General features: G+C 41.4%; 1 protein-coding gene and 1 pseudogene across 50 annotated transcripts in view; one reads left to right on the forward strand and one right to left on the reverse strand.

The window, feature by feature from the left end:
- Positions 1-22,964, forward strand: part of LOC105475296 (neuronal cell adhesion molecule) — a 304,974-nt gene that overhangs the window by 94,433 nt on the left and 187,577 nt on the right. The window lies entirely within an intron of this gene.
- LOC139362763 (uncharacterized) lies at positions 17,473-18,609 on the reverse strand (annotated as a pseudogene).

The following is a 22,964-nucleotide window of genomic DNA, read 5'->3' on the forward strand; positions in this document are numbered from 1 at the left end:
TGCTACGGCCCTCTAATTGCTGGGAGTTTGATGATGTCCTCATCTGGCAGTGCCTTTAGACTTTGGCCTCAGGCAGAATTCCTGACCAGACATCTGCCACATTCACGTACCCAGAGGCGGTACTCAGTTGGTTTTGCTAATAGGGTAAACAAACTCCCCTTGACAGGAGGGAGTGACTTACAGTGTTCAGGGCATATGCTGGGGCTGAAGCAGCACAGCACCGGCAGTTATGCAGTTACTGTACTTGAAAGCGTGGCTTAGGCTCCAGAGATGCAAGCTTTCAGGAGGAGCTCTGTGCATTACCAGTCATGGGAATCTGTTTGTGAATGTTTTATACATCACCTGACATTGCCAAAGCTTCTGTATGAAACCTACCAATCTAACACCAACATCTCCCTACCTTTCTTTAAAAAGAAAAAAAAAATATGGAGGAATACTGGGACAGTGGCAGGAAGTTTTTGAGGTTTTTTGGTTTTTGTTTTGAGACAAGGTCTTGCCAATCTGCCACCCAGGCTAGAGTGCAGTGGTATAATCACGGCTCACTGCAGCCTCGACCTCCCTGGCTCAAGCAGTCCTCCCACCTTAGCCTCCTGAGTAGCTGGGACTACAGGCATGCACTGTCAGGCCTTTTTTTTATTTTTATTTTTATTTTTATTTTTTTTTGTAGAGAGTAGGTTCACCATGTTGCCCAGGCTGCTCTTGAACTCCTAGGCTCAACTGATCCTCCTGCCTTGGCCTCCCACAGTACTGGAAATACAGGTGTGAGCCACAGCCAGCCAGCAGGAAGCTTTAAGCCCTTAAAAAGAAAGCGTAGCTAAAGATCATTTGAGGGGAAAGGGAATATTTGTGGGTTTTAGCCTTGGCTTATTAAGATTTCAATCAGAAGATTCTTCCCTGAGATTTTACACATTGTCAGGACAAGCCAGTCCGAAGGGATGATAGGGCTTCCCCACCCTTCCCTACCATATGTAGTCTATTTAAGGTGAAGTGGGAGGCCTTGATGGCCAAAGGAGTAATGTTTTAGCTTTATTCTTTCCCTCTCCAAATAGACCACCTTAGCAGATGGAGGGGAAAACCCAGCTAGAGAAACTGTTTTTGTTAGAAGTACTTAGGTCTACTTTAATCCTAAGGAGGTTTACTGAAGATAGGAGAGAGAAAACAATGAGCCTTCCCACCCTACATCCCCATGACATGTCTAATATAAATAGAATCTCTAAGGCCAGTAAAAAGATAGAAGAGTTTACGTTTGTTAAAATGTTGGCCCCACTTGACTGGGCCCAGTGGCTCACACCTGTAATCCCAGCACTTTGGGAGGCTGAGGTGGGTGGATCACCTGAGGTCAGAGTTTGAGACCAGCCTGGCCAACGTGGTGAAACCTCGTCTCTACTAAAAATACAAAAATGAGCCAGCATGGTGACAGGCACCTGTAATCCCAGCTACTCGGGAGGCTGAAGCAGAATCGCTTGAACCCAGGAGGTGGAGGTTTCAGTGAGACGAGATTGCGCCATTGCACCCCAGCCTGGGGGACAAGAGCGAGACTTTGTCTCAAAAAAAAAAAAAAAAAAATGTTGGCCCACCTAATGAAAGAGTACTTTTTAATCCTCTCATATTGTGAAATGATTTAGGGATAATGAAAATCTGAAAAAAACTTTTAAAAACAGGCAATAAAACCAAAGCCCATGAAGTACATACTTTATGCTTACAATGTTGTTTGCAAAGTAAAGCTCCCAATGGAGATTTTTGCCCTCTTGTTTTCCTGCATCATGTCTTAGTTCACGCTACTATAACAGAATGTCATAAACTGGAAAGCTGGGAAGTCCCAGATCAGGATGCTGTTAGATTCTGTGTCTGGTGAGGGTCCCCTTCCTGGTTTGCAGATAGCGGTCTTCTAGTTGTATCCTTGCATACAGAGAATACAGAGAAAAGAAGTACAATCCATTGTGTCTCATTGTCCAGTGTACTGTGCTGTAGGTTCTGCCACCATGTTAGTCATTGACATGATCTCTATTCTTGACATCCAACCATCATCGTGACTCCATTGTGTCTTTTCTTTCAAGGGCACTAATTCCATCGTGAAGGCTCCACTCTCATGACCTAAATATTCCCAAAGGGCCCATCTCCAAACACCATCACATTGAGGATTAGAATTTCAACATACGAATTTTGGGGTTAACACAAAATAGTGATGACTTCATTACAGCAGAGGGCTCTGTAGAAGCTTCAGGCTATGCTAAATTGTCTTCTGACTTGGGTACCATCAGCCTCTATGGAGTTCTAATTCATTGTGTATGCTTTTTATAAACTAATATAAGTCAAGCCACCTGGCTCCTCTTTGGTCTACATAGCTGTATATCAGCGGGCTGTAATAATTATTTTCCTAAAAAACAATCTTTTTTTCTGTCTCAAAAAAAAATCTTTTTATAGCTTATTGTTAAACAGATTTTTAAGTTAGGCCACAGCCATGAACATCCTGCTGTTGGGACATTTGTAAAAAAGGTGTACAGTAGCCCCACCTTCTCTGTGGGGAATACATTCCAAGACCTCTAGTGGATGCCTGAAACTGCAGATAGTACTGAACCCTATATACACTGTTTTACCCTATTCATAAGTACCTATAGTAAGATTTAATTTATAAATTAGAAGCAGTAAAAGATTAATAACAATAATAAAATAGAACAATTATAACAACATACTGTAATAAAAAGTATGTGAATGTGGTCTTTCTCTCTCTTAAAATATCTTATTGTGGCTGGGTGCGGTGGCTCACGCCTGTAATCCCAGCACTTTGGGAGTCCAAGGCGGGCAGATCACGAGGTCAGGAGTTAGAGACCAGCCTGGCCAATATGGTGAAATCCTGTCTCTACTAAAAATACAAAAATTAGCCAGGTGTGGTGGCACACGCCTGTAGTCCCAGCTACTCAGGAGGCTGAGGCAGAAGAATCGCTTGAACCTGGGAGGCAGATGTTGCAGTGAGCCAAGATGGTGCTACTGCACTCCAGCCTGGGCGACAGACCAAGACTCCATCTCAAAAAAAAAAAAAAATCTTATTATACTGTATTCACCCTTGTTGTGATGGTGTGAGTTGATAAAATGCTTATGTGATGTGATGAAGCGAGGTGAATAACGTAGGCATTGTGATGTAGCCATAGATTATCACTGACTTTTTGACCATACATCAGAATGGGGATCATCTGCTTCGACTGATCTTGGATCATGGAGTCATGATGATGGTTGGATATCAAGAATAGATCATGTCAATAACCAACATGGTGGAAGAACCTACAGCACAGTATACCGGACAAAGGGATGACTCATTTGCCAGGTGGGATGGTGCAGGTCAGCACAGAGTTTCGTCATGCTGCTCAGAATGACATGCAATTTAAAACCTATGGATTATTTCTGGAACTTTCCATTTAATAATTTCAGACCATAGTTGATGACATGGATAACTAGGGGGGGACTATTGTATACATCATTTTTTCTCTTTGCACTTGGACTTCTAGCTGATACCTTTATAAATCATACAGCATCTTTCATCTCCTTGTACTTTGCGTATTACTCAGGCAATCTGTAAATGTGTTATTATTTTAAAAATGTAATTCATAATTACATAGACAAGAATTAAAAGTTCTTCACTTCTGTTGCCCACATCTTCTTTAAACTTATGCTCCTCACCAGGGATAATGAGTATTCTCAATTTCGCATCTGTTCTTCCAGACCTTTTCTTAATCTTTCCATCATATTTGCACATTTAGAGATCCATGGTCCCTTTGCTCTTTAATATGCATTTTAGAATCAATTTATCCAATTTCATGGAAAAATGACATGGGACTTTGTTTGGAATTGAACTGAATTTATAGATTAATTTGGATATAACTAATATCTTTATGATAATTAGGCTTCACTTCTTATCAATGAGCAGAGCTCTCTAAAACCCTTCAATAAAAGTTTATAATTTTCTACATAATAGGTTTGCACATCTTTCATTATATTTATTCCTAGATATTTTGTATGTTGTATTATTTTAGTTTACATTTATAACAGTTTGTTAGTGATATACAGAAGTGAAATTGCTTTTTTGTTTGAGACAGAGTTTCGCTCTTGTTGCCCAGGCTGGAGTGCAGTGGCACCATCTCAGCTCACTGCAACCTCTGCCTCCTGGATTCAAGTGATTCTCCTGCCTCAGCCTCCCGAGTAGCTGGGATTACAGGCGCCTGCCACCACGCCCAGCTAATTGTATACTTTTAGTAGAGATGGGGTTTCTCCATGTTGGTCAGGCTGGTCTCGAACTCCTGACCTCAGGTGATCCACCCACCTCAGCCTCCCAAAGTGCTGGGATTACAAGTGTGAGCCACCATGCCCAGCCTGAAATTGCTTTTTAAATGTCATTCTTATCCAACATAATTTCTAAATCTCTGTGAATTCTATTAATATGTCTATAGATGCTCTTGAGTTTTCTTTGCAGCTAATCATAATGTCTGTGAATATTTCTGGTTTTGACTGCCTCTTAATTTCATTATTTCTACCTTTAATTCCTTTTATCTTACCTGCCTTTAGTTGAGCAGAAGTGGTGATAATGGGCATCCTTGTCCTGTTCTTGATTTTAACATGCCACTCTAAACGTGATGTTTACTATAAGTTTTTGATAAATGCCTTTTATTAGGCTAAGATAATGAGTAGTCAGCTTACCTTGAATGAGTATTTAATGGATGAGCATGTAGTTGTTCCCCTTTATTTCTTTTGTGTGGTGAATTGCTGTAGCATATTTTGTAATGTTAAACCGTTTATATATTTCTTGGAAATCCTATTTATATTTATGCATGTTTGCATTGTTGGATATTTCCTTGTTGGATAATTCATATATAGTGGAATTGGGAGCTAGATTTAAGGGCTGTCTAAGGTAACTGGTGACTGGATGATTCTTTGATTTATTTTCAAGGATTCTCTGATTTATATAAGAAATTGGGAAGGACATGTACATGATACTTTTTCCTCAGGAGAGAAAACAGAAACTTTAAAACACTAAATGACCAATCCAACATCGCACATTGGAAATGGACTCATGGAGTGGTTGTACTTACCACTTACTAGTGTATGAACCCAATGTTCCTCTGTGCAGTGGTGATTATAATGGTCCCTGTCTCATGTAGTTGCTGGAGATCGAAATCAACATTGCTTGTAAAGTGCTTTGCACAATGCCTAGCACATGGTGGAAAACTCATTCATGTATTCATTTATTCTTTCAACAAATAATTGTACACCTGCCATGAGTTCTAAGAGCTGGGGACATAGCATAAAATAAGATAGAATAGGTCTTTGTTTTCATGAAGTCTTTATTCTAGTAGCAAGGAACAGACAATAAATCATACAGAAGAAAATGGAAGGCCAGGGGCAGTGGTTCACGCCTGTAATCCCTGCACTTCAGAAGGCTGAAGCAGGAAGATTGCTTGAGCCCAGGAGTTCAAGACCAGCCTTGGCAACATAATGAGAACCTGTCTCTCTAAAAGAAAATTAAAAATTAGCTGGGTGTGGTGGCACATGCCTGTAGTTCTAGCTACTCCAGGAGTCTAAGGTGGGAGGATCACAATCACACCACTGCACTCCAGCCTGGGTGACAGAGTGAGACCCTGTCTCAAAAAATAAATAAATAGATAAAAATAAAAATAATTTAAAAAGGAAAGAAGAAGAAGAAGAAGAAAGAAGGAAAAAATGAGAGAGAAGAAGAAAAGTATATCAGTGACAGGATTCAGGATTCTAAAATGGAAGTGGCATAACCTGGTTTATATTTTAAAGACATCACTCTGGTGCTCAGTGTAGAAAAGGATACAGAAGGCCAACACAGAAGCACTGGAAGCAGCTAGGAGGTTGTTATGGTGTTCAAGACAAGAAACAAGAAGAACTGTCTGTGAGAAATATGATCAGGGTTGGCCACGGGAAGAGAGGTATTTCTGTAATGTTTTGATTTTTTTTTTTTTTTACAATGAGCATATGTCACTTGTATAATTAAAAAAAATACGTGTGTGGGAAAAAAATAGTGGCTTGGTGTAAGGTGGCATGCAGGCTTAGAGAGAAATGAATACGTTTGGAATATATTTTGAGGCATAATCAATGAGATTTACTAATGAATCAGAGGTATTGGTGAGTGTTAGGGTTTTTTTAAACTTATATTTTATAGCTATTTGTGGCTACTGTAGATAAATGGTTTGGGGAAAAGAGAACAATTCAGAACTCCTAGCTTTATAATTCAAACAACTGGGTCATGCTATTGACTGAAATCAGGATGTTTAGAGAAGGAACAGTTCTTTTTTTTTTTCTCCAAGTGGGTACGAAAGTTGATTTTCGGGACAAATTAACCACCATTATTCTGTTGATATTTGTCAATTAAAACATTGTCAGTAACAATTTTATAAAATAAGTAAAAAACATTTCTGTATGTGGTATTTTTTCGTAACAATCCCCAAGAATGCTATTTGAAAAAATCTTTTTCCTCCATAGAATTGCAAATAAATTTACAAAAACACAGGCAGAGCAAACTTTCCAGCATGCAGGCAGACCTGATACTCTGTATTTACTTTCTTTCGTAGTTCTTCTGATATTGGCCAACCAAATCTCACTTTTGAAGGAAAATGTTCTTTGACTCAAACACAGAACACTGTTCAGTAGCTCTTTGATTAGATTATGCATAAAAATTTTATGTATGCCACTCACTGGAGATTAAGTAATTAAGATGCTCTTAATATTGCTGGGGAAACATTACAACTCTCATTATTTTAATGGACTGGTGGACTCCAGGGACTTGCCAATAGGATGCAATATCTTGCATTCCAAGTTAGCAAAATACACAATTTTGACTGGCAACCTAAATTTGTAAGCTTTTGATGACCTGTGTAGAAATAAGTCATCTCGGGCCAGTTCTTAGAGGATGGAATATTCTTAATAATAATACTTTGTATAATGGTGGCTTTGTTGTTAGTGCTACTCAGACATTAAGGACTCTGCAGTCAAGGACTGAGTGGTCTTTTCATCTCTGCTTCGAGAGGGGTCCCCAAGGCCCTAAGGCACTCTCAGGGCAGCAGCACAGATGTCTTTGCATTCTGTGAGATTGTCTTTTAGTAGCCTCACTATGGATGACTAATAGGTCTGTACAAACAACCTAATTGCACTGCAGTGTTTGCACTGGATGTGCAAAAAGACAAATATTTTCTTTTGTTAAACATATATTTCATCTTGTTTCAAAAATATCCTTAGCTAGCTTATTTTTTAAAAAGTAGCCAATATGACCTGCTCTACAATAATGAGTTACAATTCCTGTTTCATCTTAATAAGTCTCTAGTTAATTATTTAAGCCTGTCATATTAGCAGTAAGTCCAGCATCTCCCTCCATGGGTTCAGCCCTCCTCCTCCTGAGTTGTCAAAACGACAGTGAAATAAATATGACATTTTAGGTTATCCAATCCCAAAGTCTATCCCAAATTTTATACTCAGTGGAGAGAGCCCTGATCCAGTCAATCCAATAGTGCTGTTGCCTCTTGCATCTACCAGTGTTGCCTCTTGGCCCTCCAGAGTTCAGTGATGAAACTAGTCTATTCTGTAAGGGACCTCCCCATTTCTCTGGGGAGTAAGTTGTGGCTGTTGAAGAGAGGTGATAGTATCCCCTTGTCTTAGACCATTTTGTGTTGCTATAATAGAATACCTGAGACTGGGTAATTTATAAAGAACAAGACTTATAGGTTTGGAGGCTAGGAAGCCCAAGGTCAAGGGACCTGCATCTGGTAAAGGCCTTCTTGCTGTGTTATCCCATGGCAGAAGGCAGAAGGGCAAGAGAGAGGAAGGGGGCCAAACTCATCCCTTTATTGGGATCCCGTTCCCCAGATAATATCACTAATCTATTCACCTAATCACCTCTTTAAGTTCCCACCTGCCAACAGTGTTGCACTGAGGATTAGGTTCCAATGCATGAACTTTGGGGAACATATTCAAATCATTGTACCCCTCAATTCCACATTTGATCAAATATTTTTATGAAGCCTCTATTCTGTGCTAGGCATTGTTCAGCATATGAGGGACATTCCCAAGAATTAAGAATGAAACTGACAAACTTCTGTATATAACATATATACTGTTGGGGATCCCAATCAACAAATACCCAAATTTATGTAAGATCCTGAAAAGAAAGATGCTATCAACTAAATTATGACAAGCTGTCTACTGGAAATTGATTCTGATTTCAAAGATGTTAAATCATTTTTAACAGATAGAAGGAAAGAAAGAAGAAGAGAAAAAGAAAAAAGGTAAGCTGGCTTATCCCCAAAGCAAACTCTAAGATGAGCATTTGAGTGCAAGTAATTTTTTTTGGAGGCACCAACAGGGGAGTGGGTATGTGAGACAAAAAAATAAAGAAAACCAGTCAGGGTGAAATAATGAAAGGTAACCACTGTGGGCAACTGGTAACCAATCCTGCTGCAATCTTCCAGAGGTGGTTTAGAATATGTCTCAATATTGTCCCACCCAGGTGGTTAAGGCAGCTGGAATATTTATCTGCAAACTGCCATTGGTCATTACTGAGGCATCAACTCAGCCAATGTGTCAACTCCTAGTTCTTCAGGCCTGTCCCCGCACCTAGGCTGAGCACTCCAGGGAAACTCAATAAGTAAAGAGTCACAGATACTTACAGAGAAGGAAGCCATCAGTGTTCCCAGAAGGATGAGTCCCAAGGAGATCCCAGAGGAACATTAATAATGTCTATCACCATGAGCATCTTAGGATTGTTGAACAGTGAATTTAGATGATAATAAACACCACAGTAAGATTATGGAGGTGAAAGCAGGAATGCCATTTCAGAGTATAGAGGGAGCATTTGAGAAAGTGATATTTGAGCAGTAACCTGAATGTTGAGGATTGAAGCATAGGTATATCTGTGGGAAGTCTCTCCAGTGGAAGGAATAGCTGGTTTAAAGGCCCTGAGACAGGAGAGAACTTGGTAGATTCAGGAAACTAAAGGAGCCATTTTGGGTGAAGCATGATCACTGATGTAAGAAATGGTAGGGAATGCCTTTGGTCACATAGAAAAGAACCCAAACATGTAGAACTTCTTAGCCATGACAAGGAATTCAGATTTTATTTTGGATATTATGAGATGCTATTAGAGGGTTTTGAACAGTATGTATAATCTGTTTCTGTTTTAAATGATCGCTATGACCTCTGTATAGGCATAAGGGTAGAAACAAGGAGATGGATCAGAGACTACTGTGCTTTAAAGCAGGGAAATAGAAATATCAGAGTAAGAAATGTCATATTGTGAGGGGGAGCGCTTCTTATTTATTCAAAAGTGGCATCAAACCATTAATAATGTTCTTTTTAATAATAAAAAGATGAAATACACATTATAATAAATAAGATCTAAAAATAGGCTGGATCCTTGACTAAAAATGAGATGTAAGAGTTCATAACTAGACAAATTTAAAGAGCAGTAACAAGAGTAGTGACTTAAATAAGTGAAGTGAAGTCAAAACTGCTGAGAGGCTCAGAGCAGTAATAAAAATACAACCAACCTAAAACTTGGCAAACCAGTGCCCTCTCTGGTCAGTTTCTAGGCTGTAGAGTCACACTCAGTTACTCATCAACCCAATTGTGAAATCCTTGAAAAACAATGTCGATTGTACTTAGGTTTTTTGTACATGGAGATTTTACACAGCCCATCACATAGCAAAACTTCTCTAAATCCTGTCTTGCCAATACATCCCCATCTTGACAGCTCATACATTCCTTGGCTGCCCGTAAAGACTTTTCTGACCCATTTTTTTTTTTAGATGAAGTCTCGTTCTGTCACCCAGGCTAGAGTGCAGTGGTGCAATCTCGTCTCACTGCAACCTCCACCTCCTAGGTTCCAGTGATTCTCCTGCCTGAGCCTCCCGAATAGCTGGGACTACAGGCATGCACCACCATGCCCAGCTATTTTTTGTATTTTTAATGGAGACGGAGTTTCACCATATTAGCCAGGCTATTCTTAGAACTCCTGACCTCCAGTGATCCACTTGCCTTAGCCTCTCAAAGTGTTGGGATTATAGGCGTGAGCCATCACGCCTGGCCTCAATTCTTATTTTCTGCAAACTCTGCCTCAAAAATCAACCCCAGGGAGCCTTTACCCCTCGTTTAATACCGTGGTAACTTTTTAAATGCTATTTTTGCCTTTGATCCTCTCCTGCAGCACACTGTTCCCTAAAATACTCCTTTTATCCTGTCAGTCCTCTAAATAAGATCTTTCTGAAGCTCCTGTTCCCTGCCCAAGTTTAACAGCCAATCTCCTTAGTTGGCAGATAAGGCTTATTTCTGACTCCTCCCTCAGAACCCCCAGGCTCAGCCTCACAGAACTAAGCTCTGAACATACCTTGTTGTTACCCACTGCAGGTCTTTGCCCTGGCTCTGCCCCCTCCTCTGAAATTTTCCATTGTGTCTCCCACACATATATTCACACACACACACACACACCCCTCTACCCACAAGAAAATCACATCTTAAATCTATCTTTTTCTCAAATTTCTTCCCTGCCCAGCAAAGGAGATAGAACACATGACAAAGTAGCACAGTTACAGGTATTAGGTAGGCATTTATTCATTTTTTGAGTGCCCACTTCTTACCTGCATATTTGGGGCACAAAGATGAATACAGAATGCTGTGCCTAGCCTCAAGGAGCTCCATCCGGTGGGAGAGATGAATGTATAAATATACCCTCCTAGAACATGGTGAGTGCAGTGATTGGGATGTGCACAGAGTATGGGGGTGGAGAGGAGGTGGGTTTAGGCAGAGCAAATAAAGCAGGGCAGGGCTAAGGTGGAGGGGTTTAATTCATAGGCAGGGGAACAGAGACTGAGCTCAACCAAAAACAGGTCTCAGGACCAAGGAGAGCGCTTTGTGCAGCCAGCCTTGAGGCATTCCTCACATTTTTTGGAAGCTACTCAAAACTTTCTGCAAGGCTCTGTCATAAGCAAAAGATTCTCGCTTAAAGGAACCCCTTATCAGGCATATCCTGGATCCCTTTGAGTTAGGAAAATACTACTTCCACTCATGAATTGCAGGGTTTAGGAACTGAGTATGAGTTAAGGAATATATATATCCTTAGAAGGATTTTTTTTTTTGGATCAAATCCTCAGGGGATGGTTCTCATTCTGAATTTGAAATGGAATCCAGAACTTTATTTTATTGGGATTTTCTTTCTCTGCTTTTGAGGGATTGGAACCTAGGTTCTGATTAGCCTAGACAAAGTTTATCTCCATAGCTTCTTTTACTCCTCACCTGGTTCCTGTGACATTATTTATGAATGCCTTACTTCCTTGAGATACACTGTAAATTTCTACAGCAGCACAGTCTAATAGAAATGTAATATGAGTCACATATGTAATTTTAAATATTCTAGTAGATACATTTTTAAACAGTAAAAAGAAATAGGTGAAATTAATTTTAATGTTTATGGTTTAACCCAATAAATCTAAAGTGTTATTTAAACATATGATGAATATTAAACAATGAACGAGGTAGCTCACATTCTGCTTTTTTCCTACTAAATCTTCAAAATCCAAACGTGTGTACTTACGCAGTTTCAATACAGACCAGCCGCATCCCACAGGCTTAATTGCCACCTGTGGTTAGTGATTACTGGAGTGGACAGCGCGCTCTAGATGTTAGCGAGCCTGTCTGTACCCTGGCTCCAGGTTTTCTGCCACTTAATCTTCTCAAATCTCATGCACATTGGCCAGAAAAATACCGTTACTGTAAGAGGTGACATTAAACCCAGCACTTTTTGTCCTCTATTTACAGTAGAGTAGGAGGTAAGAGAAAAGAATGTTTAAGTCTCAAAATAAACCTGTATATTATTATTTTCTTAAATTAGCCTGATGGAATTAACCAGCTAATTAACCATGTAATGAATAGAAATATGGAGTAATGTATGATGACAGAATAGCCTATCCAGACGTATTTAATAATGAAGATGGCTAATACTCGATAATAAACTTCATCAACATGCAAAAACATTTTAACATGTAAAAAAGCATACTGTGTTGGGAGAAAAAAGAGTCCTGGAAATCAGGAGACTCAAATAATTTTAGTCTTGCCAGTAGTTAAATTTAGATTCTTAAACAAGAAAATTAATCTGTCTAGCCCAAAGTTTCCTCATCCATAAAATAAAGGATTGGATGTGATATCTCTAAATTCCTCCCACTCGTCCTAAATTGTGTTGACACTGCCTCTTAAGTAAATCCCACAGTCATTGTCTCCTTGCCACCCCCACTGCCTGCCTTGAAGCCTGCATACTTTCTTACCTAACTACCACAGCTAGTCTCCGTAGCAACTTCTCAAATCTATCCCCCACACAGCCATCGAAGAAACCTTTCTAAATAAAAATCGGATCATCTCATGCTTAATGCCCATCAGTGGCTCCTACAGCCCACAGCAGTTGGCATGGCCTGCTTTTATCTGCTCCCCACCATTGACTCCTGGGCTCCCCCATATACACCCATTGTTCTAGGCCTGCTAGACTTGTGCAGCTTGCAGGGTATGACATAGCTTTTGGACTGCCTTAATTCACTCGGGCTTATGTAGCAAAGTGCTATTGGCTGGGTAGCTTAAACAATAGAAACTTATTTCTCACAGTTTTGGAAGGTGGGGAGTCCAAGACCAGGATGCCAGCCGGTGGGGTTCCTGGTGAGGGCCCTACTCCTGGTTTGCAGATGGGCAGCTTGCTGTATCCTCATATGGTGGAGAGAGAGCTCACCTCTGTCATGTCTCTTCTTATATGGGCATTAATCCCATCATGAAGGCTCCACCCTCATGACCTAGTTATGTCCCAAAGGCTGCTCCTCTGAATACTATCACATTGAAGATTAGGGCTTCAGTATATGAATTTGGGGGGAGGACACAAACAGTTCATAGCAAGATTTTGAGAATATTTAGATCAATCTCAAGGTAGAAGTTGCTCTTATAAAAACTCAAACATCACTATTTTGCAATGATATGCTTGCCATTTTTGAACAGCTTTAATATTTAGATAGGTTTTCCTTATTTTGAGACAAAACTCTTCCCATGGGATTTTGAGAACTTTGTCCCAGATTTGATATTTGTAATTACCTAGACAACCATCTTACTGAATAATTGAGGAACCTTTCTGGGTTGAGTGATTTGCCAGCATTACACAGTTCACTAAGGTTCAAAGATGAACCTGGAACCCAGACTTCCAGTTCTCATTACAGTCCTCTTTTATGTCCATATACAATATACACAGTAAAACGATCAGTTTTCCTATTTGAATTCACTTCATCGTTCCACTTTTTCTTTATAAAATATTGAATTTATCAGGGGTCCACATTCTTTATCCCGTTCATCAGGTCCTGCTAATTTGTTTCATTAAAACTTCCACAGATTGAGTTGAATCCTAGTCTATTGACAGAGTCAGAAGCAAGCCTTCCTTCTTATCTTCTCCCTCCTCCTTATCCTTGACTTCATACAATGAAAGGCAGCAAGAATGATGCCCTAATTTCTAAAATGTATTTTTGTTTGGAAATAAGCTTAGGACATTATTGCCCACACTAGGCAATTATCTCTATGTACTTTTTTTCCTCAACTATGAAGTAATAAATATAAGCTAAATAATTCTTGTGGTTTCTCCCACTATAAAATTTCTGTCTATACCCAGTAGCCCTAAAATGGTACATTTCACATAATAGTCATTTAATAAATACTTAGGGAATTGGTATTTAATGGGACAAAATGTCAGTATGGAGTATAAACAGTTCATTGAACTTTATTGTTAATTGCTCACTTTGGGAGAGTAGTATGTGCTATTACTTTTCATAGCAGCAGAAAATGAGTTATGGAAATATTAGAGATGTGTTAACCACTTTTCTGTTTTGGTTTGGTTTTTGCAGGTTTTTTTTGTTTGTTTGTTTGTTTTTGCAGTTGCAAGATTTAATAGAGTGAAAACAGAGCACCCATACAAAGGGAGGGGACCCAAAGAGGGTAGCCGTTGCTGGCTCGAATGCCTGGGTTTATATCCCCATCATTGTCCCTCCCGCTGTGCTCTCAGGCGATAGATGATTGGCTATTTCTTTACCTCCGGTTTTTGCCTAATTAGCATTTTAGTGAGCTCTCTTTTGTCTGATTGGTCAGGTGTGAGCTAAGTTGCAAGCCTCGTGTTTAAAGGTGGATGCAGTCACCTTGCCATCTAGGCTTAGGGATTCTTAGTCGGCCTAGGAAATCCAGCTAGTCCTGTCTCTCAGTACCCCCTCTCAACAGGAAAACCCAAGTGCTGTTGGGGAGGTTGGCCGATGACCGCTCTAACTGCTTCCTGCTGAATTGGGGCATAGTAGGGGTTGTGTAGTTGAGATTTCCTTGGGAGGGGTACCTTCAATGTCATTAACATCAAAGCATGGGCTAGCAGGCCAGTCCAGGGGTCCATGATAGATCTTAGTCATGAACTGCATCTGGGGCTCCATTTGAAGAATGATTTGTAGTTTTACAGCTTTGATTCTGGAAGAGACAAATCTAACAAGGAGGTTAAAGATACAGGGATTGAAATGTATGGCCTATAGTGTAGGGGATTATTTCTTTGGCACACTTTACAGGCCCTGACTATCTGCTTGATAGTTTTGAAAAGGCCTGGTCCAGTAAATAATGATTTGGTCATCTGGTGGGTGTTATCAATGCCTAAGTGAAAGGTTTGGTGAAGAGTTTTAGGTAATTTCCATTGGTTAGCTGCAGGCAAAAGTATTTTTCCTTCTTCGGTGGCTAGCCATCCTGAGGGGAGAAAACTATGTCCTCGTGAGGTTCCCCATTCTATTTCTTCTTTTGAGTACTGGGGATTGGTTTCCCAGAGGGGATTACCCCTTACTAGGGGTCCTTCTATAAGCATTTCTAATGGAGGGTCCTGCCTTGCAGTTCTTTTTGCTTCAATATCTGCTTGGCGGTTCCCTTCTTTTCCCCTTTCCTTTCTGATGAGCCTGGCAGTGTAAGACTACCACCTCTCTAGGTTTCTGTACAGCCAATAATAATCTCCTAATGGCTTCCTGATGTTTGATAGGTGTTCCCTTGGAAGTTAGAAATTCCCTTTCTCTCCATATTGCTGCATGGGCATGGAGGACTAGGTAAGCATACTTAGAGTCTGTATATATATTTACCCTTTTTCCTTCTAATTCTAGTGCCCGAGTGAGGGCTATTAGTTCTGCCAGCTGAACACTAGTTCCTGGAGTGAGGGGATTGCTTTCAAGTATTCCATTATCACTGACCACTGCATACCCCAATTTTTGAAGTTCTTTTTCTGCAAAGGAACTTCCACCAGTATACAAGTTGAGGTCGGGATCAGTCAAGTGAACCTCTAAAAGGTCCCCTCGAGTGGCATAGGTTTGAGTAATTACTTGTTGACAGTTATATTCTATCTTTTCTTCATTGTCTGGAAGAAATGTGGCTGGGTTAAGAGTTGCACAAGTGCGCAGTCACAGCACTGGCCCTTCAAGTAATAGAGCCTGATATTTAAGTAAACAGTTGTCTCATAGCCACAAGTCTCCTTTAGCAGTGAGTATGCCGTTCACATCATGAGATGTCCACACAGTAAGATCTCTTTCCTGTATTATTTTAACTGCTTTAGATACTAAGACTGCTACTGCCACCACTACCCATAAACAATGAGGCCAATCCTTTGCCACTACATCAATTTCCTTACTCAGGTATGCCACGGGTTGCAAGCTTATCCCTTGGACCTGTGTAAGGACTCCTAGAGCTATTCCTGTTTTTTTCTGAGACATATGAAGAAAAGTCTTGCCCCAATGGCAAGCTTAACACTGGGGCTTGGGTTAGGGTCTTCTTTAGGGCCTGGAAAGCTGCTTCTGCTTCAGGTGTCCATCTTACTAAAAGGATATTGGCTCTCTGAGTTTCCTTAATTAGTGTATATAATGGTCTGGCTATTTTGCCGTACCTGGGAATCCATATTCGGCAGAAGCCTGTTATGCCAAGGAACCCTCTTAGTTGCTTTAGGGTTTTGGGATGAGGATAAGCCAGTATAGCCTGGAGATGTTCCTCACTGAAGGCCCTGGTGCCTTTGGATAATTTTAGCCCTAAATATTTAGTTTGCTCTGAGCAGAGCTGAGCCTTTGGTTTGGAAACCTTGTAGCCACAGGTGGTGAGGAAATTTAAGAGTGCTTGGGCGGCTTGATGGCCCAAGGTTTCTGAACGGGCAGCTAAAAGTAAATCATCCACATACCGAAGGACAAGAGTGTCCAGGTATGAGAACTGGCTCAAGTCTTGGACTAATGCCTGGTCAAATAGATGGGGGCTATCCCTGAACCCTTGGGGTAAAACAGTCCAGGTGAGTGGAGACGTTGGGTTCGAAGGATCTTCAAAGGCAAACAAGAATTGAGAGTCAGGATGTACAGGGAGGCAGAAAAAGGCATCCTTAAAGTCCAGGACAGTAAACCACTCTGCTTCCTCTGGTATTTGGGAAAGCAGAGTATAAGGGTTAGGTGCAGCTGGGTGTAGAGGGATAATGGCTTCATTGATAATCCTGAGATCTTGCACTAACCTCCCCTGTCCGTTGGGTTTCTGTACTCCTAAAATTGGAGTATTGAAGGGGCTACTACATGGTTTTACTAGGCCTTGGGCTTTTAGGTCCTTAACAATTTTTTGAGTCCTTGTTGGGCCTTGGCTCTAAGAGGGTACTGCCTTTGGTAGGGAAAGGAGGCAGAATACTTTAGTTTAATTTGAACAGGACAGGCATTTTTTGCTTGTCCATATTGTCCTTCTGTTGCCCAGACTTCAGGATTAATTTCTTCCTCAAGCAGGGGACAACAAATGGATGTTCCTTCTCCTATGTTCAGGTATATAATGGCCCCTGCTTTTGCTAGAATGTCTCTCCCTAACAAGGGAGTGGGGCATTCAGGCATAATTAGAAAAGCATGTGAAGAGTAAAGTTCCCCAGTCACAACTTAGTGGCTGGGAGAAGTATCTAGTGACTGCCTGTCCTAGGACCCCTTGGATACTGACAGATCTGGAGGACAGTTGTCCGGGACAGGAGAGTAACACTGAGAAGGCCATGCCAGTGTCCAGGAGACAGTTAACCTCCTGGCCCTCAATGGTCAAGCATACCCAGGGCTCTGTGAGGGAGATGGCATGGGCTGGCGCTTGCCCTGAGTCCTGCCACTGGATCATCTGGTTAGTGGCTTCTGACTCAGAGGATCTTCGTCCCCTGGGGCAGTGGGCCTTCCAGTGATTCCCTTGACATAAGGGGCATGGACGAGGGGGCTGCTTATTTCTACTTGGACGGTCTTTTGTAAAGTGTCCTTGTAGACTGCACTGGAAACAAGCCCTATTAGGCATTCGATTTGCCTAGCCTTTCCGTGTTCCAGAGCCTCCAAAGCCTGCTTGCCTGAGGACTGTGACTAAAGTGGTGGCCTTTTTCTTATCCTGTTTGTCCCGTTCCGCCTGCTCCTCCTGATCTCTATTATAAAAAACCGAGGTTGCCATGTTCAATAGGGTTTCTAAGTTTTTTGAAGCTTTTTCTAATGTCTGCAACTGACTGAGTGATAAACTTATCCTTTAACATTAGTTGGCCTTCAACAGAGTCAGGTGACAGGGAGGTATGCTTTCTCAATGCCTCCCTTAGTCTCTCCGGAAAGGTGGTAGGATTTTCTTCCTTTCCCTGTGTTATAGTGGACATCACTGAATAATGCATAGGCTTCTTCCTAGTTTTCCTTAGTCCTTCTGGCACGTAAGTTAGCAAATGTCTGCAGCACCAATCTCCATGTCCTGATTCTGTGTTCCAGTGAGGGCCTACACTGGGAACAGCTTGCTGGCCGGTGGGGAATCGTTCTCTTTCCTCTGTTGTCATCCTATCATTCACCTGACTGAGATACCAGAGACCGCCACATTCTCGGGCTACAGTTATGGCGGCAGTTCTCTCATTTGGAGTTAGCGTCTGATTTAGCAGTAACATAGCTCTCCATGTCAGATCAAAGGATTGTCCGAACCCTTGTAAAAAAACATCAATGTAGCCATCAGGGTTATCTGAGAATTTACCTAGGTTTATTTTAATTTGCTTCAAGTCTGAGAGAGAAAAAGGTACATGCACTCTGGCTGGGCCGAATTCTCCTCCTCCCACTGCTTGGAGGGGGCGTAATCGGGGAATATTGCCACTCTTTGGTTCATTGTTTACCCCTTTGTCTATCTCCTTTGGGACCGTTTGGGTTGAAGGGGGGGTTCCTTAATAGTTGGGGAAGGAGTCAGGGTGACGCCGGGGTAGGGAGGTAGACTCTGAGGGCTTCCTGTAGAGCATAAATCACACTTTTTACATAATTGCGAGTTGTCTCTTAATGAAAAGAAAGTTTATACATGTGGCACTTCACTCTATTTGCCTTGTTTTCTACAAAAGAGGTCTAGCTGTAAGATGGTGTTATAATTTATCCTCCCCTCAGGAGGCCAGGTTTCTCCCCTTTGAAGAGGGTATCGTGGCCAGGTGGTACTGCAGAAGAATATAAGTCGTTTCTTTCTTAGCGTGTGAGGGTCAAATTGGTCCCAATTCTCCAGAATACATCTTAGGGACATTTTTGCCTTGGGGGGAATGTTTCCCATCTGAAAAAAGAGCATAGGGATGCCAGCACCCTATGAGCATTAGTCCTAGAGCATCCTCTATGGTCCTAATGCTTATTCCTTTCCAGGGTGCGTAACCACCCATGGACCTCTGCTTATCGGATTAGTTACTGCAATGTAGCAGTCCTGCATCCTTTTTCCCACTTTTCTTGACCACAAAGAAAGAGATCCAGGCTGCTGGATTCTAGTGGTCCTTTACCAGCATGCCTAGCATTCCCTTTGCACTCAGGGGTGAGTCCCAGAGCTGGGCTGGGTTCCTGAGTATTTCATAATAACCCAGCTGCCCCATCAAGATGCATTCCCTTAAGCAGTTCTTAAGCAAATTCATTTCAGAGAGGGTGTAGGTGACCTTTTGAGTCAGGATGGAGATAGTGTTTTTGATTCTGTAAGTACTTTAAGGCTTGGCTGAGTACAAACAGCTCCCATGTTTGAGGAGACCAATTATTAGGCAATTTTTCTAACTCTGCTTCCACAAGAGTCTCCCTATCAATTACTGAATACTCATTGTGGTTTTTTCCTCAGTCACCTTGGAGGAACCATCTATCATCCTGTCCTGAAGGACGTTCCTCCTAAGGAGTTCCTGCTCGTCAGACCTTTGTATGGTAATTAAGATTTAAATCCCCTGTTAGGAAATCTGCTGGGTTAAGGGAATTATCAGTGGTTAGTGTTAAATTACCTTTTTCTAACAGAATAGCCCCACACTTTAAGATTTTTGAGTTAGTAAGCTACCTTTTTGCTTGTTTTGACTTAGAATAATTCTTAACTGGTGAGGTGTGCTCACAATGAGATTTCCCCTAAAAGTTACTTTTCTACTTTCTTCTGTTAGCAAAGCAGTTGCCAGTACAGATTGAATACCTTTGGGTCATCTGCGGGTTACTGGGTTAAGGTTTTTTGATAGGAAAGCTACAGGTTGTCAGTGGTCTCAGTGTTTTCAGGCTACGCCCTTGTTTACACTGATGACAAGGTAATATTGGACTGTTACAGGGTCACGGAGAAGAACTTCAATTATCAATTATAGGTTTTACATTTACCCTGGCTTTTAAAGGAATAGGGCACACTGTTTTGTTTGTTTGTTTGTTTGTTTTTACTATTTCTATCTTTCTCTCTTTGACTCCCTCTTTGTCTCTCTGCCTTTTTCCTCTCTCTCTCTCCCTCTTTCTCTCTGTCTCTCTCTCTTTCCTCTCTTAGCCATTTACAAACTTGGGGCCCTGGCAAGGGTGGTGGGGAATGGGTCCCACATAACTGCCCATGTTGAGAGCTGTATACCTAAATTGGGAGGGACACCAGGGACAAGACTGCCTGGGTTTATAGCCTAGATGCCTAAGGATGTAGCGTAGAACTTCCTTAGATCCCTTTGGAGATACAACGTGCTAGAGGAAATTAAAGTCTGAACCATTAGTACATAGGAGGCAGACATCAGAGGAAGTAGATTCAGAGGTAAGGAGAATTTTCGGGCTGCAGTTTCAAGAAAGTCGTGGTTGGGACCCAGGAGGGATGGGTCAGAAGGAAAGGTAGGGGCGCGCGCATAGGCCACTGTTGAGTAGAGACTTCTGGCTGCACCATGATCTCAACAAGCCTGGAGTTCGGGATGACAGCTTTCTGCCTCTAGTCAGCCCTTGGCTTCCCCAGGAAAATTGAAAGTGGAAGCTGACTCCAGGCAGACCAATGTTCCCAACCCAGAAGGGTTGGGGGTTGTTAGAAAGCCCCTCCCCATATAGTTTCACACCTAAGTCTCAAGTCCCACTGCCACGCTAATGGTTTTTAACTGGCTGACAGGTGCCCGGTATTTTCCTCAAGTTCTAAGGAAGGATAGGACAAAATAGCAAGTGAAAGTGGCCCAATATTACTCACCACTTTGGAGGTCCCTTCGTGGTTGCCAAATGTTACGTAGACAGGGGGGTCCTTGCTCCCAGAGCTCCCAAGATGGTGGCGGCCCTCTTCAGCTTCCAACATGGTGGCAAGCCTCGTGTTCTCTGACCTGGGGTTCTTGGCCTCGTGGATTCCAAGGAATGGAATCTTGGGCCATGGGGTGAGTGTTATAGCTCTATTAGAAGCTGTGGGTCATGGAAGAGAACTGTGGAACCCAGTGACTAGTGTTCAGCTCGATTAGGACGAACCCAGGCACTTAGCCATGCAGGAACAATGGCAAGCCTTTAACCCGATCGGGAGTGGCAATGGGTGTCTCGTTGGATCAGGAGCACAGCAGACACCCTGCCATATCCGGAGGGATGGAAGTCAGCAGCAGGTCTGCAACGGCGGCAAACAGCAGTGGTGGATGGCGAGCAAAAGCTCAGCTCCAGCTGTAACAAACTAGAAGAGTGCAGTTGCAAGATTTAATAGCGTGAAAACAGAGCTCCCATACAATGGGAGGGGACCCAAAGAGGGTAGCCGTGGGCTTTTTTTTTTGAGATGAAGTGTCATTTTTTCACCCAGGTAACTGCAGTGGCGCAGCCTCAGCTCACTGCAACCTCCACCTCCCAGGTTCAAGCGATTCTCCTACCTTACCTACCTGAGTAACTGGGATTACAGGCGTGGGTCCCCAGCCTGGCTAATTTTTGTGTTTTTAGTAGAGTTGAGGTTTCACCATGTTGGCCAGGCTGGTCTTGAATTCCTGTCCTCAAGCGATTCATCCTCCTCAGCCTCCCAAAGTGCTGGGATTACAGGCATGAGCCACCGTGCCGGCTGTGTTAGCCAGTTTTTCACTATAATGCAAAATACATTTATACTATTATTTGCTCTTATCAATAACTTATTGGAAGAACTCTTCGTAAGAATTTTCTATCTTATCTAGTTATCTTAATTAAAATTATCTTTTAATTCAAAAAGGAATCTATTTAACTGTAGTTATTTACTTAAATTATTTATTTACTTGTTATTAAGAGATACGAAAGCTACATTTTACCTAAAAATAATATTTACGTTCAGTTCTTTACGTGAATTTTACAATGTGTGTGGAAAATTTTTGAAATGTGTGAGGATGATGAGAGAGCTTAGGTTTAAAAGATCTTTATAGAATTAGGTTGGGTTTCCTCAGATAAAATCTTTTAGAACATTTTAAAGTTTCTAGTGAACCCTAGAAGAATCTGGAAAACTATGTCCTTTGCTGGCACAATACTGAGGATGGTGAAGGAAAATCAGGAGAACCTTTAAACTTTTAACATATTCATAATCAATACCCATGATTTAAAAAAATTCAACTTACAATGTTGTTTGAAAGGCAAGTTGTTTTAGCTGTTAATTCCTACAGATAATTTTAAATCAACTAATCTCTCTGGTTTTCATTCTTTTTAAAGAATTTCTGTGCTTTTTATCATTTTGTTTTTGTAAACACTGTGTCCATTCTTCTGGGTGCATACAAATGGATGCAAACATACCGAATAACAGAAGCTCTATCACAAAAAGCATCAAATTGGATTAGACAGCTGGGAAGGGGCACTGGACTGGTAGAAGAAGCTTAAGGTCCTGTCCTGGATTTGCCTGCCTCAGTTATGTAAATGAGTTGGATGGTATTAGACAACCTCTTAAATATGAGTAATTGTAGAAAATAAGGTCAGCAAAATCCTGAATTAGAAGAAAGGTCACTTGAATGAAGCAGGGGTCAACTAACAATTTATATAGACTAGAATAAGATGGGGCCCTGGGGCTCCATTTATGTGTAAGGTCGTTTCAAATCAAATAGTTAGGGGAGAGGCATTTTCAGAAGTAGTGTCTTGATTTAAAGATAGGTAATTGAAAATATTCTTTTGTTCTTTATATTAATCCCCATCAATGGTAGTGCTTTCTACTGACTGTGGAAAATATAAATAGAGGAGAAAAAAGAATTAAGCAACAGAGGGAAACAGTAGATAGTTAATAGAGTGATTGATCTGTCCTATGTGTGAACTAGAATCTCTCCCAGGAATATAATTTGAGATATGAGAGGATACTGCATTTTATAGCAACAATGAGATTTCTGTGGTTCAGCTGGAGGAAAAATACATCTGAAAGCCAACAAAAAGCATTTTTCACTTCAGTACCCTGGAATTAGCTCTAAGGACATATGTCTTTGGGAACTTCTGTGTGAGATTAGCAGGTAGGCATTTTCTGCATCTAAGAAATAGAAGAGATCAAAATAGCTGAATCTGAAATCTCCCAAGCATTCTCCAAATTACTGTCCCTTACTTGGCAGCCAGCCAGCCAGCCAGCGCCTTGTCTTTGCAGTGAAAACTGGAAGAAAAAAAAAAAAGCAGGCAGAACAGATCCATAGGACATGAACCAGCCAGAAGAGGAATTGGAAGGGAAGTTTCCACACTCTTATCTTCTGTTTATTTTTTATTTTATGAGGAAAAATGTAGGGA

The sequence above is a fragment of the Macaca nemestrina genome, chromosome 4 (genome assembly GCF_043159975.1).
Source record: "Macaca nemestrina isolate mMacNem1 chromosome 4, mMacNem.hap1, whole genome shotgun sequence".
Lineage (NCBI taxonomy): Eukaryota > Metazoa > Chordata > Mammalia > Primates > Cercopithecidae > Macaca > Macaca nemestrina.